Genomic DNA, 7,500 nt, shown 5'->3' on the forward strand with positions numbered 1-7,500 from the left:
ATCCCAAGTATGAGGTAGAAATTTATTTATATATATATATATATATATATATATATATATATATATATATATATATATATATATACTATATATATATATATATATATATATTATTTGAATATATATATATATATATATATATATATAATATATATATTATATACATATATATATATATATATATATATATATATATATATATATATATATATCTATATATATATATATATATTATATATATATATATATATATATATGCGTGTGTGTGTATATAATGTATATATATATATATATATATATATATATATATATATATATATATATATATATATATATATATATATATATATATATATTTACATACATACATACATACGTACCAATGTATGCAACCTGACAAAATGACGATTAAATATTTAGATAGATATGTACCACACACGAACTTTTAACCCTATGATTCCTCCTTCCAAGGCACAGGGAGAGCTGGGCGGGACTGGGATATATATATATATATATATATATATATATATATATATATATATATATATATAATATATATATATATATATTATATATATATATACTATATATATATATATATATATATATATATATATATATTTATATATATATATATATATAACCTGAAACTTGGTTTTTATTATATAGGGGAGAAATGTATATAATGTATATGAATATAGATATATTGCCCTTGACATTACTGCACCGATGTATTTTGAAGTTTATGATCGAAAGAAATATGTATTATTTGAAGAGATTAGAATTCTCAATTCTTTTGGTATTCACTGAGGTCGACGTGATGTTCTTCCCTTTCAACATTTTTAAGTTGAGAATTTTTTTTTTCTTATTATTTATGAAAATTGGTAGATAATCTTAAAGTAGTTTTAATCTTCAATATTAGTGTGAGCTGAGAGTACGTGCACACTCAAATTCGCAAGTAAGAACATACACATGCGCCATGCATATATTTTTTAGTAATGTTTTAAAGCAATATAAATTTGTACGATACCACAGTTATAGAATCTATGCAGAAAAGAAGAATATAAAATAGAAATTCGTATGGTAATAAAACTGTACCATAGTCTAAACACAGTTAAAACAACGAAACAACCAAATTGCTGATTAGGTGTATTTGTGAAAGCTTGATTATATAGTAATCCCCACTTATGGAGTATTTGTCAAAGAAACAGTTTGCTGCTGTAAACAAAATTAAACAGAAAGGGATATCGATGAAACAACGAAATATCTAAGGAATTTCAATAAATCCCTATTTTACTGCAATTTAGCAACATTGCAAGGAAAAAAAATATTTCGAAAAAATAGGCAAAACACCAATGTTAACCCCTTGCCATTTTTTCGGCCCGAATCGACTTTTCTCTTGAAATTCGGTCATATTGTGCAAAATCCATTACAAAAGAACAAAGAAACATAAGAAATTGCAATAAATCCCTATTTTACTGCAATTTAGCAACATTGCAAGGAAAAAAAAATATTTCGAAAAAATAGGCAAAACACCAAGGTTAACTCCTTTTCTCTTAAATTCGGTCGTATTGTGCAGATTCCATTGCAAAAGAACACAGAACATAAGAAATTGCATAAATCCTTATTTTACTGAAATATAGCAACATTGCAAGGAAAAAAAATATTTCGAAAAAATAGGCAAAACACCGAGGTTAAACCCCTGCTGTTTTTTCGGCCCGAATCGACTTTTCTCTTGAAATTCGGTCATATTGTGCGAAATCCATTGCAAAAGAACAAAGAACATAAGAAATTTCAATAAATCCCTATTTTACTGCAATTTAGCAACATTGCAAGGAAAAAAATATTTAGAAAAAATAGGCAAAACACCAAGGTTAACCCCTTACAGTTTTTTTCGGACCGAATCGACTTTTCTCTTGAAATTCGGTCCTATTGTGCGAAATCCATCGCAAAAGAACAAAGAACATGAGAAATTGCAATAAATCCCTATTTTACTGCAATTTAGAAACATTGCAAGGAAAAAATATTTCGAAAAAATAGGCAAAACACCAAGGTCAACCCCCTTGCCGTTTTTTCGGCCCGAATCGACTTTTCTCTTGAAAGACGGTCATATTGTGCAAAATCCATTGCAAAAGAACAAAGAACATAAGAAATTGCACTAAATCCCTATTTTACTGCAATTAGCAACATTACAAGGAAAAAAATATTTCGAAAAAATAGGCAAAACACCAAGGTTAACCCCCTTGCCGTTTCTTCGGCCCGAATCGACTTTTCTCTAGAAATTCGGTCATATTGTGCGAAATCCATCGCAAAAAGAACAAAGAACATAAGAAATTGCAATAAATCCCTATTTAACTGCAATTTAGCAACATTGCAAGGAAAAAAAATATTTCGAAAAAATAGGCAAAACACCAAGGTTAATCCCTTGCCGTTTTTTCGGTCCGAATCGACTTTCCTCTTGAAATTCGGTCATATTGTGCGAAATCCATTGGAAAGGAACAAAGAACATAAGAAATTGCAATAAATCCCTATTTTACTGCAATTTAGAAACATTGCAAGGAAAAAAAAATATTTCGAAAAATAGACAACACACCAAGGTTAACCCCTTGCCGTTTTTTCGGCCCGAATCGACTTTTCTCTTGAAATTCGGTCATATTGTGCAAAATCCATTGCAATAGAACAAAGAACATAAGAAATTGCACTAAATCCCTATTTTACTGCAATTTAGCAACATTACAAGGAAAAAATATTTCGAAAAAATAGGCAAAACACCAAGGTTAACCCCTTGCCGTTTCTTCGGCCCGAATCGACTTTTCTCTAGAAATTCGGTCATATTGTGCGAAATCCATCGCAAAAAGAACAAAGAACATAAGAAATTGCAATAAATCCCTATTTAACTGCAATATAGCAACATTGCAAGGAAAAAAAATATTTCGAAAAAATAGGCAAAACACCAAGGTTAATCCCTTGCCGTTTTTTCGGTCCGAATCGACTTTCCTCTTGAAATTCGGTCATATTGTGCGAAATCCATTGGAAAGGAACAAAGAACATAAGAAATTGCAATAAATCCCTATTTTACTGCAATTTAGAAACATTGCAAGGAAAAAAAAATATTTCGAAAAATAGACAACACACCAAGGTTAACCCCTTGCCGTTTTTTCGGCCCGAATCGACTTTTCTCTTGAAATTCGGTCATATTGTGCAAAAATCCATTGCAAAAGAACAAAGAACATAAGAAATTGCAATAAATCCCTATTTTACTGCAATTTAGCAACATTGCAAGGAAAACAATGTTTCGAAAAAATAGGCAAAACACCAAGGTTAACCCCCTTGCCGTTTCTTCGGCCCGAATCGACTTTTCTCTAGAAATTCGGTCATATTGGGCGAAATCCATTGTAAAAGAACAAAGAACATAAGAAATTGCAATAAATCCCTATTTTACTGCAATTTAGCAACATTGCAAGGAAAAAAAATATTTCAAAAAAATAGGCAAAACACCAAGGTTAACCCATTGCCGTTTTTTCGGCCCGAATCGACTTTTCTCTTGAAATTCGGTCATTTTTGCAAAATCCATTGCAAAAGAACAAAGGGCATAAGAAATTGCAATAAATCCCTATTTTACTGCAATTTAGCAACATTGCAAGGAAAAAAATATTTCGATAAAATAGGCAAAACACCAAGGTTGACCCCTTTCCGTTTTTCGGCCCGAATCGACTTTCCTCTTGAAATTCGGTCCTATTGTGCGAAATCCATTGCAAAAAGAACAATTAACATAAGAAATTTGCAATAAATCCCTATTTTACTGCAATTTAGCAACATTGCAAGGAAAAAAAATATTTCGAAAAATAGGCAAAACACCAATATTAAACCCTTACCGTTTTTTCGGTACGAATCGACTTTCCTCTTGAAATTCGGTCATATTGTGCGAAATCCATTGCAAAAGAACAAAGAACATAAGAAATTGCTATAAATCCCTATTTTACGGCAATTTAGCAACATTGCAAGGAAAAAAATATTTCGAAAAAAATAGGCAAAAACACCAGGGTTAACCCCTTGCCGTTTTTTCGGCCCGAATCAACTTTTCTCTTGAAATTCGGTCATATTGTGTGAAATCCATTGCAAAAGAACAAAGAACATAAAAAATTGCAATAAATCCCTATTTTACTGCAATTAAAAACATTGCAAGGAAAAAATATTTCGAAAAAATAGGCAAAACACCAAGGTTAACCCCCTTGCCGTTTTTTCGGCCCGAATCGACTTTTCTCTTGAAATTCGGTCATATTGTGCGAAATCCATTGCAAAAGAAAAAAGAACATAAGAAATTGCAATAAATCCCTATTTTACGGCAATATAGCAACATTGCAAGGAAAAAATATTTCGAAAAAATAGGCAAAACACCAAGGTTAACCCCTTGCCGTTTTTTCGGCCCGAATCGACTTTTCTCTTGAAATTCGGTCATATTGTGCGAAATCCATTGCAAAAGAAAAAAGAACATAAGAAATTGCAATAAATCCCTATTTTACGGCAATATAGCAACATTGCAAGGAAAAAAAATATTTCGAAAAATTAGGCAAAACACCAAGGTTAACCCCTTGCCGTTTTTTCGGCCCGAATCGACTTTTCTCTTGAAATTGGGTCATATTGTGCGAAATCCATTGCAAAAGAACAAAGAACATAAAAAATTGCAATAAATCCCTATTTTACTGCAATTTAGAAACATTGCAAGGAAAAAAATATTTCGAAAAAATAGGCAAAACACCAAGGTTAACCCCTTGCCGTTTTTTCGGCCCGAATCGACTTTTCTCTTGAAATTCGGTCATATTGTGCGAAATCCATTGCAAAAGAACAAAGAACATAAGAAATTGCAATAAATCCCTATTTTACTGCAATTTAACAACATTGAAATGAAAAAAAAAAAAATATTTCGAAAAAATAGGCAAAACACCAAGGTTAACCCCTTGCCGTTTTTTCGGCCCGATTCGACTTTTCTCTTGAAATTCGGTCATATTGTGCGAAATCCATTGCAAAAGAACAAAGATCATAAGAAATTGCAATAAATCCCTATTTTACTGCAATTTAGCAACATTGCAAGGAAAAAAAAATATTTCCAAAAAATAGGCAAAACACCAAGGTTAACCCCTTGCCGTTTTCTCGGCCCGAATCAACTTTTCTCTTGAAATTCGGTCATATTGTGCGAAATCCATTGCAAAAGAACAAAGAACATAAGAAATTGCAATAAATCCCTATTTAACTGCAATTTAGCAACATTGCAAGGAAAAAAATATTTCGAAAAAATAGGTAAAACACCAAGGTCAACCCCTTGCTGTTTTTTTTGGCCCTAATCGACTTTTCTCTTGAAATTCGGTCATTTTGTGCGAAATCCATTGCAAAAGAACAAAGACCATAAGAAATTGCAATAAATCCCTATTTTACTGCAATTTAGCAACATTGCAAGGAAAAAAAATATTTCAAAAAATAGGCAAAACACCAAGATTAACCCCTTGCCGTTTTTTCGGCCCGAATCTACTTTTCTCTTGAAATTTGGTCATATTGTGCGAAATTCATTGCAAAAGAACAAAGAACATAAGAAATTGCAATAAATCCCTATTTTACTGCAATTTAACAACATTCAAATGAAAAAAAAAAAATATTTCGAAAAAATAGGCAAAACACCAAGGTTAACCCCTTGCCGTTTTTTCGGCCCGAATCGACTTTTCTCTTGAAATTCGGTCATTTTGTGCGAAATCCATTGCAAAAGAACAAACAGAACATAAGAAATTGCATTAAATCCCTATTTTACTGCAATTTAGCAATATCGCAAGGAAAAAAATATTTCGAAAAAATAGGCAAAACACCAAGGTTAACCCGTTGCCGTTTTTTCGGCCCGAATCGACTTTTCTCTTGTGTAATAGCTTATTCCATGTAATTAGTCCTCTCTATGCCCTCATCTTTTTCCAAGTTATTATTTCTCATTCCTTCCATATAATCAATCCAGCTCAAAATACTCTCAACTCAGCCTATCATCTCTTCTTCCATCGCATAGATAGTAAATAGTTCGATAGTTTTACTCCCTTGTCGGTCATTTTACATCAGCATGCATCCCTCTATTACAACTTCTATAAAAAGAGTTGGTTCAATAATCGCTTTATACATTTCCAACTTCACTTCAACAGACATCTCAAGTTTCAAACCCTGTTACCATTCTGGCTTCTATTCTGTGATTTTCCCAGACTCTCGTCTTACCACGATCTGTAACAGAAACTTCAAGATGCTTATATGAATTCACCAATTCCATTCTTCCAGTAACTCATTTTACTTCACCCTTCTTGTTACCATTTACTCTCAATAACTTAGTCTTGCTCATATTTCCTATGAGGTTTGTCCTCTTGCAGACACTTTCAAACTCTAGCTCTATCTTTTGCAGTTTCTTTTCACCGTCCACAATCAACGCAACATCATTTGGAAACATAAACTATTACACATCTCTTTAAATCCCACACATTTGAACGTGGTAACGTCCTTGACTGGTGATTGCCAGGCTGGAGCTCAATCCCGCTCAAACTCGTTAATTTCTTTGGTCGTTATAACCTCACCATCCTTGTAAGCTAAGGATGGGGCATTTGGTGAGCCCATAGGTCTATCTGCTGAATCATCAGCAGCTATTACTTGGCCCTCCTTGGTCCTAGCTGGGGTAGAGAAGGGGCTTGGTCTCTGATCATATGTATATATGGCCAGTCTCTAGGCCATTGTCCTGCTTGATAGGGCAAGGTCACTGTCCCTTGTCTCCGTCATTCGTGAGTGGCATTTAAACTTTTAAGCTTGTTATTCCGTAAACCCGTCAGTCACTGGCCTGCTTGCAATTTCTAACAAAAGCTTCACTTCTGTCATAAAACCATTTAATCACTATCAGCGATCTAATATATATATATATATATATTATATATACATACATATATATATATATATATATATATATATATATATATATATATATATATATATATATATATATATATATATATATATATATATATAATATATATATATATATATATATATATGTGGAGAATTTTTTAATGGTTGTGTTCTGAGTGGGAACTTAGTCCGGGAAAGTCTCCTTATAACAGTTACATAAAGTTCAACAGGGGAGGATATGAGCACTTACTCTCGGGGCACAAACACCCTGCTAATACTTTACTGTCACAATTCACTAACCATCACTCTAAATACAAAAGGGGGAAATTTTACTGTCCAGAGGCCGAAGCACTCCACACGTAGGATTAACAATAATTTATGGCCTACTCTAGCTTTGTCAGGTCTATAGTCATCTCATTCTCAGGCTCTGTTCCGGCTCCGTCCCAGCTACCCCAAGGAAATGCTGGACAGTTATTTTACGTTAATGTAAGGTAGACAAAATCCAAAATGGGAGCAGTGATGTAAAGTAGTTTAAAAGTTTAAAGATAAGGATCTTTACCTTCGAAGCAAATATATTAAGGCAAA

This window comes from Palaemon carinicauda, chromosome 13, assembly GCF_036898095.1.
Source record: "Palaemon carinicauda isolate YSFRI2023 chromosome 13, ASM3689809v2, whole genome shotgun sequence".
Lineage (NCBI taxonomy): Eukaryota > Metazoa > Arthropoda > Malacostraca > Decapoda > Palaemonidae > Palaemon > Palaemon carinicauda.